Source organism: Palaemon carinicauda, chromosome 35, assembly GCF_036898095.1.
Source record: "Palaemon carinicauda isolate YSFRI2023 chromosome 35, ASM3689809v2, whole genome shotgun sequence".
NCBI classification, from domain to species: Eukaryota; Metazoa; Arthropoda; class Malacostraca; order Decapoda; family Palaemonidae; genus Palaemon; species Palaemon carinicauda.
Window position 1 is genome coordinate 70,108,780 of NC_090759.1, and position 9,296 is coordinate 70,118,075.

The window sequence follows — 9,296 nt, forward strand, 5'->3', positions numbered from 1 at the left end:
TAAAATAGCAGGTATTTGTACGAAAACAAGGTTTTTTTCCCCTGGAACAAAATATATTTTTTTAATCCTAGGCCTACGCTTACCGAGTTGCTAAGTTTCGTAACCTATAATACATCTATGTTTTCTTCCTTCCATATTTCTGCCTAACAATGTAACTTATACCTCATAGCGTAAATGCAGGTTTCCCCCTCGGTTGCAGTTGGGGTCTGAAGGGGCTTACAGGCCCCAGCGCCGACTTGCACAACCCAGAATCGTCAATCTAATCCACTTCTTAAAGCATGTTAACACACACACACACACACACACAAAATAGTTTCCATTTGCCTGTTATTTCAATCTATCAAGTAACATTACCAAGTAACTGTAATACTCTTTTTATCAATCAATCAACAGATTAGAATAATTCATCGTGTGAAATATGGAATATAGTCATACAAAGATGAAAAGTTGGTGGTTGGTTGTGTAGTTAACTATTGTCCTACCGAGGAAAAATATTATGTCCATGTCATTGCTTCTTAATTTATATGATATTTAAAATTAATTATCAAATCAAATATCTAATTGCATTCGAAGATAAAATACTGGAAAGCATTTTTGTCTTGAATGTCATAGGAAACTAATTCGTATATTTTGGGAAAAGAACCATTGTCAACGTTCGGCTTGACAAGTCACGGACTCACAGTCACAGTCAACGCCGCGTCCGCTTCCAATTTCAGCCAGTGTTTACGTTACTTATAATCAGTGATGGTAATAAGGTTAACCTCGTTTTCTATTCATTAAAATGTCAATTTTGTGCATAAAACTACATGCGGCGGTAGCTACCTCATTAAATATGAAGCATTTGCATATGCCAACTGATAGCAAAGATGAGTTGAAGAGTACGACTTTGGTAAGTACATTTTCTTTCCAAACTGCTATAAACGTTGTGTAAAATCAGGAAATCTTGTGTTTACATTTTCACTTCGTTATTTCGATGGCAATATAGGCGTTGCTGCTAGCTGTGGTAACTAAAATATGGTTTTAAAGATAATTCATGTTGTAAAATATGTACTTAGTTAAGATGTAGTAGGTATTCGTTCGAAAACAAGATATTTTCCCCAGAACTAAATATTTTTTTTTTATCCTAGGCCTAGGCTTACCGAGTAGCCAAGTATCGTCTATTCATTTACGACAATGGGTGTACAAAATACTGTTACAGCTTATGGGTATGGCCTGATTTTTTAAATATTTAATTTAACGTTTTCTGTATCAAAAGAAAATATTAAGTCCTTACCTGCCCAGGACGAATGTTTCCTTCTTCGTTGAGCCGTGGTTAGTTTAGAATGTTACAGGCCCACCGGACGAGCCCATGCATTATTCAGTATAATTGCCTAAACTTGTTTATGAAATACGCATTGCTACATCAATTTACCGTCATTTTGCATACAAAATATCTAATTTTAGAGGATTAGTCGTGAACTTTTGTTGTTCCTTGCATCATGCCTTTAGAATGGTTTTCAAAATTTCAATTTTAATTTTAAAAAATGAACTTCCAGTTGTAAAGGGTGTCGGTGTCGTATTTATTTACATGATGTTTTACTAGTTAATGTTGTATATTATGTTACATGTGAAATCTAGTATCAAAGGTAATAATCAGCACCTTCAATACGGTTGTGTTTGCAAATCCCAGGGCAATCCTATGGTCTCATATAGTATGTAGCAGGCTTATCCACAGCTGCTGTACATGATATACAAAAATGTTTGTAAATTATATTTATTTTCGTCAGCATTCGTGGTCTGCGTTATCCCTGATTTCACATGAAAGCTTTGAATTTCATGTGTGCACGCCTTAGGTAATAATGTAAGATGCATTCCACCTATGAGATTCTATTTTCCGAGAGGAGCCTGGCCCTAATAGTTATCCCAAGGTAGCGATGAATTATTTTGGTTGCATCCAGAAAGGGTTATCATGTATGGTGAGTGGTGACTGTTAGGTTCGAGATGGTTTTGGTTTCGTTCCAAACGTGCTTATGAATGGCTGCCATACTCTGTATCAAGGTCTGTATATTCGTGTTAGCTATGGTTACGTTTAAGAGGATAGTTTTTATTTTTTTTTTTGAAGAGGGACCAAAGCTAGACTCAAGTTATAGCTGTTGATATTTCATACGAACAAATTACATTATTTAAGCAGGGAAAGCTGTTTCGCACGAAAAAAGAAAAACTGATCTCGGTCTCACGTGTTATCTACTCCAAGTTGGATTATATTTGATTCCTGTTGTCTGTTTTTTTCAAGTTCATTATTCACTGCTGAATTGTTTTGGTGGAGGTATATTCTTGCCACGATGGGTTTTCCACTTATGTCTGTATAAGTAATTTGCAGATTTTCTCACATATCAAGTTGGCCTGCAAGATTTGTGTGATAGAAAAACTCTCCCTGATATCCCAACATTAAGGGTCTGTTGGCTGATGTGCCCCCAATCAAAGACATCCTCCTCCACCAAACCTCTTCTCTCTATACCATCTTTCACCATATCTCGCCAAATAATTCTTTGCCTCCCTCTCGATCTCACCCCCGGTCCTCCAACAGGTTCCGCCTAAGTTCTCCTCAATTTCCCCCCCGCCCCCCCCCCCCCCCGGCCATCCAGGATGACCAGATGTCCGGTGTTTGACCGAATTGTGTAATATTTCTAACATTTTCCCCGTGTCTTATATTGATCCTTCCCAGGATGTCTTTTGTCCTGTATTTTGAATATTTGAAAAAATACAAAATATTAGTGAAATTTTGATTATAATATCCTTGAAAGCTGCAAAACATGCTTGATTGCTCTATCGTGATAATTTGACACATGTAATAAACAGTGTGTATCGAGCTAGCTCTAAGGATTAAAGGAACTTGGTATGAAACTGCATTTTTTAACTGTTACAAAAAAAAAAAAAATGAACCAACCCAAAGTTAACTGGGAAGTTAGGGGGCCCATTTGACTTAATAAATTTAATGGTAAAAGGAGAAAGACGGAATCGAACATTCTAACATTTTCTATTTAATATAATTTATAAAGTAGGGTCTAAGGAAAGTGAGAAAGTATGGGCATGTGGGTGTCTGGAGTGTTTATTCCCCAAGTTGGTAACCGCAACGGATTTTGGATGGAAGTAACGAACTTTTCCTTCTAATTCCTTTTGCTATCCCTTACTAATATTGTTTTGGTCATCATCATTATTATTATTATTATTATTATTATTATTATTATTATTATTATTATTAGCGTCGAGTAAAGGGACAAGGTTGTAAAACAAAAATTGATGGAGTAGACCTAATCAAGCATAATAATAGTAAAAAACTAGTTAATACACAGCAGAATTTTCGATTTAATTAGTTAAAATTACTGGATTTACGTATAAACTTTATACTAGGCTATACCTTCCTTAATCATCATATATAAATATTTACATTATTATTGAACCCATGGTTTTATTTTTAGACCTATCTCTCTCTCTCTCTCTCTCTCTCTCTCTCTCTCTCTCTCTCTCTCTCTCTCTCTCTCTCTCTCTCGTTTGTAGTAATGCACTCTTTTGTAATGAGATTAACTGGTATTCTACCCTCGGAATGGATAAGAGGAACGCATGCCTTGAAATTCATAATGTCTGTGCTCACCTAAACAGCAAATTATGTATCTTTTTTTTATCTTTTTATTAAAAAGTTGAATTACATCTTCTTTACAATCACAATAATTTACAGTATAATTACATTTAATTGCATTTTTCTATAAACAAATCCATCTAATTTAACAATTTACAACATCACATCTTGATTTTAATTTTTAGTTACTCAAAAACAATAATTTATATACTTTTTGGTGAACAAATTATGTATTTAGTTATCAGTCGATTGTGTGGATATCATCTAGATGGCAGAGGAAAAAGAGAGAAGAAAACTAGTGGTAGAATCTGTTGATCTGTTAAAAATAAGTTTCGTGATCCCAACTTTGCAAGCATTACTCAACGGTCTTTTCATCATTCCGTTGGTTCTTAGCTGAACTCGGTTTAAAGAAGTTTGCTCTACCTCCTGTCCTCATCCTTTCGTTTATCCTGTTCGCCAAACTATTCTATTTCTTTATAATGGTTGTGGTGGCCTATTGGAAACACCCCTGCCTGGAAATCGTCGGACTGGGGTTCGAGTCCCGCTCAAGCTCCGTAGTTTCTTTAGTGTCTGTAACCTCGCCATCCTTGTGAGTTAAGAATGGGGTGTTTGGGGGAGACTATAGGTCTACCTGGTGAGTCGTCAGCAGCGTTTGCCTAGCTCTCCCTGGTCCTAGCGTGGGTGGAGAGGGGTCTTAAGTGCTGGCTAGGCTTGTCACTGTTCCTTGACTATGCCATTCATGAGCGGCCTTTAAACCCCCTTTGTACTTTGATGCTGGTTGGCTTCGCATCTGCCAGTGTCGGGCTATATATACTAAAATCACAAATCCTATTAATGTTCTTTTCATAATTAGTTTGGTTTGGTTTGATTGTTTGTAAACTTATCGGTAACTCCTGTTCCAATTCTTATTTTGAGGATACGGAATAAGATAAAAGTCCAAGAAGATGATCAGAAAGAAGCATATAGGCTAGTAACTTTGCGTTGAACTTGGGACCCAAATTTTGTACGCTACCTCAAACACATGTTGACCGAAATATATTGGAATTTAGTTTTATAAATCTCATAAGTAGCCTTGGCATTAGACAATGTTCGAGTCAATCAGGCATTTTGGGAACATGAAGACATATTTACTTTTTGCTGAATCCAATTTTGCAAAATTAAGAATGAAACCTGGGGAAAGTACCATTGGTGCACCTCATGCGGTGAACTGTGTTCTTATATTCCTTTAGTTTAGTCTAGTCGATCAAAACAGCACTTAACATTTTAGTCAAACACTTAATCTCCGTTTTTTTTTTCTGCCGTAATCCTGCTCAACCTCTGAAATTTTCCTCATGGTGTAATGAGATATTTTTTCCTCACAGTTGTATCAACGTGCTGAATATCTGTCACGGTCCAGCGCCGGTTCATGTGGCCCATAATTCATAAATCCAATCAAAACTTGAGCATTGTTTATAAATGTAAGTCTAGGCTAAACTAAAGAAAACGATCAAGGTAGAGGAAAACGGATACTGGTATTTTACGATGGACTTCAATAAATGTGTTCATCTTCAGATTAGCCTACACGGTCTTCTCTCTCTCTCTCTCTCTCTCTCTCTCTCTCTCTCTCTCTCTCTATATATATATTATATATATGTATATACAGAAAATTGTCTCCAATTCTGGTACTTAGGCTGACAACTTCCAGTTTAATTTGGAGTGTCAAACTACTTACATTGTTTGATGGTTTGACTTTTATTTAGCAATACGACGAGAGCCATTTTACTAAATTCAATACCATAGGTGGACCTCGTACGGAGATTTTTGGGAGAGTTAGAAATGTAATATTCGGCGAGGAGGAATATATTGCTTTTAATTGCACTGCCTTCCCGGAGGTTAGCGATCTTTAAACGTTCCTTTTTTGTTTTTATTGTTTTATTATTACTGTTATATCTTTATCACTATTACTATTACCTACTTAAAATATGTAACCATTTATAAGTAACTAGTCTGATATATGGGGACTTTCACTGGCCTATTCGTATTTGTAATTATTCAATCAGTGTGATCAATTTCCGTCCGGCCCATGTCTATTACATCTAGGGCCCCACATGAAGAATAAGTTTTACGTTTATTTGTAGGTCTCACTTGGTTTACACGAGCAAGAGTAACAAGGTTTTGTGATATAACAATAACATCAAATGCAGCTGTTTCTAGTCCACTGCAGGTCAAGGGCCTCAGACATGTCCTTATTCATGTTCGGGGTTTGACTAGTTTTCATCACCTCGCTGGCCACTGCGGATTGGTGTTGGTGAGAGATTTTAGTCTAATCGCTCACAGCAAATCAACCTAATATGGATGACCCTTGATTAGTACAGCTTTGCTGATCATGGCGATATACACCGTTTCACCACGTTAAAATATCCACACAGAAAGGATGTATATATATATATATATATATATATGTGTGTGTGTGTGTGTGTGTGTTTGTGTATGTATAATATGAAAGGCATTTTCTCTTCTAGAAAACTTTATATTCACCATTTTTGTTGTATTTTTCCATAAAAGATACCAACCTTATTGATAAGTTGAACTCATATTAGTGCTTTTATTTGTTGACTATCAAGTTTAATGTAGGCTTAATGGTCATGTGTAGAAAATCCTCGGTATGAAAATAATGTCCTTGATGCTCTATGAAAGCTTAAGGTTTTAGGATTCAAATGGAAGGCAAACTAAATACACAATAATTATAATCTTCCTTAATCCTACCCGGGTTAAATAATTCATCAAATTTTTTTTCTCTCTCTCTCTCTCTCTCTCTCTCTCTCTCTCTCTCTCTCTCTCTCCTCAATGAGATGGATGCTGCTGTCATCCAGACTATCCTTATTACTGTATGGAAGACGAGAAAGGTCGAGTGAGGTCACCCTCTCTCCCTCCCCCGCTGTCTCCCCCCCCCCTCTCTCTCTTTCCGGGTCATTGAGTAAGGTACTATAATAAATTATTTTTAGTGAGGCAGATTTACACCGACTCGCAGGGATGCCCTTTTAGCTCGGAATAGTTTCCTGATCGCTGATTGGTTGAACAAGATAATTCTAACCAATCAGATAGCAGGAAACTTTTCTGAGTTAAAAGGGCACTGGTGCGAGTTATTGCAAATGCGCCTCATTAGAAAAAATTGAGTATAGGCCTTGCATCATTTGGTACCTTAACAGAAAACGTCTGTTTATTAAAAAAGAAAAAAATATATTTTGTATACTATTTTATTTTCACAGGAACATATATTTATGTAAGTTTGTGTCAGTTCGACTATTTCACACTTCTGTATTTTCTACAGAAAATCCCACTCAAGTTTGATAGATTTCATTGAAACACTGCCCTTCTGTCTTCTCACGGTGGGAGAGTTCCAAAATCCCTCAACATCTTCAATTGTCTTTGGCCCAACTTTTGTTCTTCCCTTCTTGGTGTTTCTAGAACACATATCATCAAGGATTTGATGACGTTACATTGGATCGTGGATTCCAATTTCTTTGGCATACTTTTATCACAGATAAACCTTTCAGTTTCTTCTTTAACCGTCTTATTTCAAAGGGAGAATCAAGTGTGCATTTTCCTCAAATTAAAACGTAATGATAAAGCGTAATATTTCACGAGTAGTTCTTTTTCTAAAACTATCACCCACAGATTGACGTAGTTAGAGAGTTATGGGGTCCTTTGACTGACCAGACAGTACTACGTTGGATTCTTATCTCTAATTACGGGTCATTTTCCTTTTGCCTAACCATACACCGAATAGTCTGGCCTATCCTTTACATTATCTCGTCTGTCCTCATACACCTTTGACAAGACTGGGATTACCAAGTAATTCTTCGCTCAAGGGGTTAACTACTGCACTATAATAGTTCAGTAGTTACTTTCCTCTTGGTAAGGGTAGAAGAGACTCTTTAGCTATGGTAAGCAGCTCTTCTAGGAAAAGGACACTCCAAAATCAATCCACTCTTCTCTAATCTTGGGTAATACCATAGCCTCTGTACCATGGTCTTCCACTGTCTTGGGGTAGAGTTCTCCTGTTGAGAGTACAGTTGGGCACACTATTCTATCCTATTTCTCTTCCTCTTGTTGTTTTAATTTTGTTTTTATACTTTTTTATATGAAAGACTTATTGTAATGTTGCTACTGTTCTTAAAATATTTTATTTTATTGTTAGTTAATTCTCTTGTAGTTTATTTCCTTATTTCCTTTCCTTACTGGGCTATTTTTCCCTATAGGAGGCCTTTGGTCTTATAGCATCCTGCTTTTCCAACCAGGGTTGTAGCTTAGCAAGTAATAATAATAACAGCCGCTGATGTCTAAAAAATAATATTGTGTCAACAATCTCACCTATGAAGATTTTCAAAAGCTACAACCGTCTTTATTATTCCCCCATCCTTAGAGAACAGTCCTTGTTGTTTATAGTGAAAGAGAGGTTGATTTGGTATTATATACTTTCTTCCTTAAAGATTGTTCTCGTAAAAATCATTGTTCGTATGACTCTCTGTCATCAAATGATTTATGTCTGCATGACAACTTTTTTTTTTAAAAATGATTCTATGGAGAAAAGAGACAATACCGAAATGATGGGCTTACGTCTATTGTAAAAATGTTAGCGACGTCTGGAACAAAGCCTATAGAGTTATAAAGCCCATATATACGTAGGCCTGAACAATACGATCAAAGATCTTAGCGCCTCATTGTCTATTTTCATATGGTCGTCGGTATGCTTATTTGAAGCAAGATCTAAAGAACTCCTTTGTTATTTATAGCTTGAGATGAAGCATTCATTGTGTTATAACCTTTGCGAAAGAACGTTATAAAATACTCTGCATGTACTTGAGTGTATGTATGTGCCGTTTATTAATACATGCCTCAAAGTCAGATATTCAAAGGTATAAACACCTGCAAAAATTATATTTCAATTTGATTTATTCTTATTTGTCTGATTAATACAATAAAAACGTTGCAAAAAAAATTTCTAGTTGTGGAAACTACTAGGAACATTGCAAAATTTAATAGTAACCTTATATGTAATAATTTCAGTAAAGAAATAAAACGGGAAACAGCCGATCGAAAAAAGTCTTCAATGTTAAGATGTATTGTTCCCTTTTTTGGCAGTGAGCTAGAGCACGATACCAACATAATTCTTATGGTGGAAAGTTAACATTTTATTATTTACAGGAAAAAAAACTGCACATATTATAGATAACTGCAAAGGCTGTTTGTAAATGTCAAACATGACGATATTGAATGACGAGCGTTAACGCAATATCATTAAAGCGTCAACATTTATATATATTTTCATAGTTTTCTCTTACATAATTATTTTTGGTCGGATCAAATTTTGGGCAAGAACAGCCTAGCACATAGCACAAGTCTCGTTTTATAATTTATATAATACACATCTGTTTAACATTATTATTTACGTTGATATATATATATATATATATATATATATATATATATATATATATATATATACACACACACACACACACACATATATATATATATATATATATATACATATATAGATAGATTTTTATTTCTCATATTTAGTTTACTCTTTATTTCACCATTACTTTTCTGCACTGGGATCTTTTCCATTTGGGGTCCTTGAGTTTGTAGCATTTTGCTTCTACTCATTTGTTTAACATTATTGCTTATCTTTTTT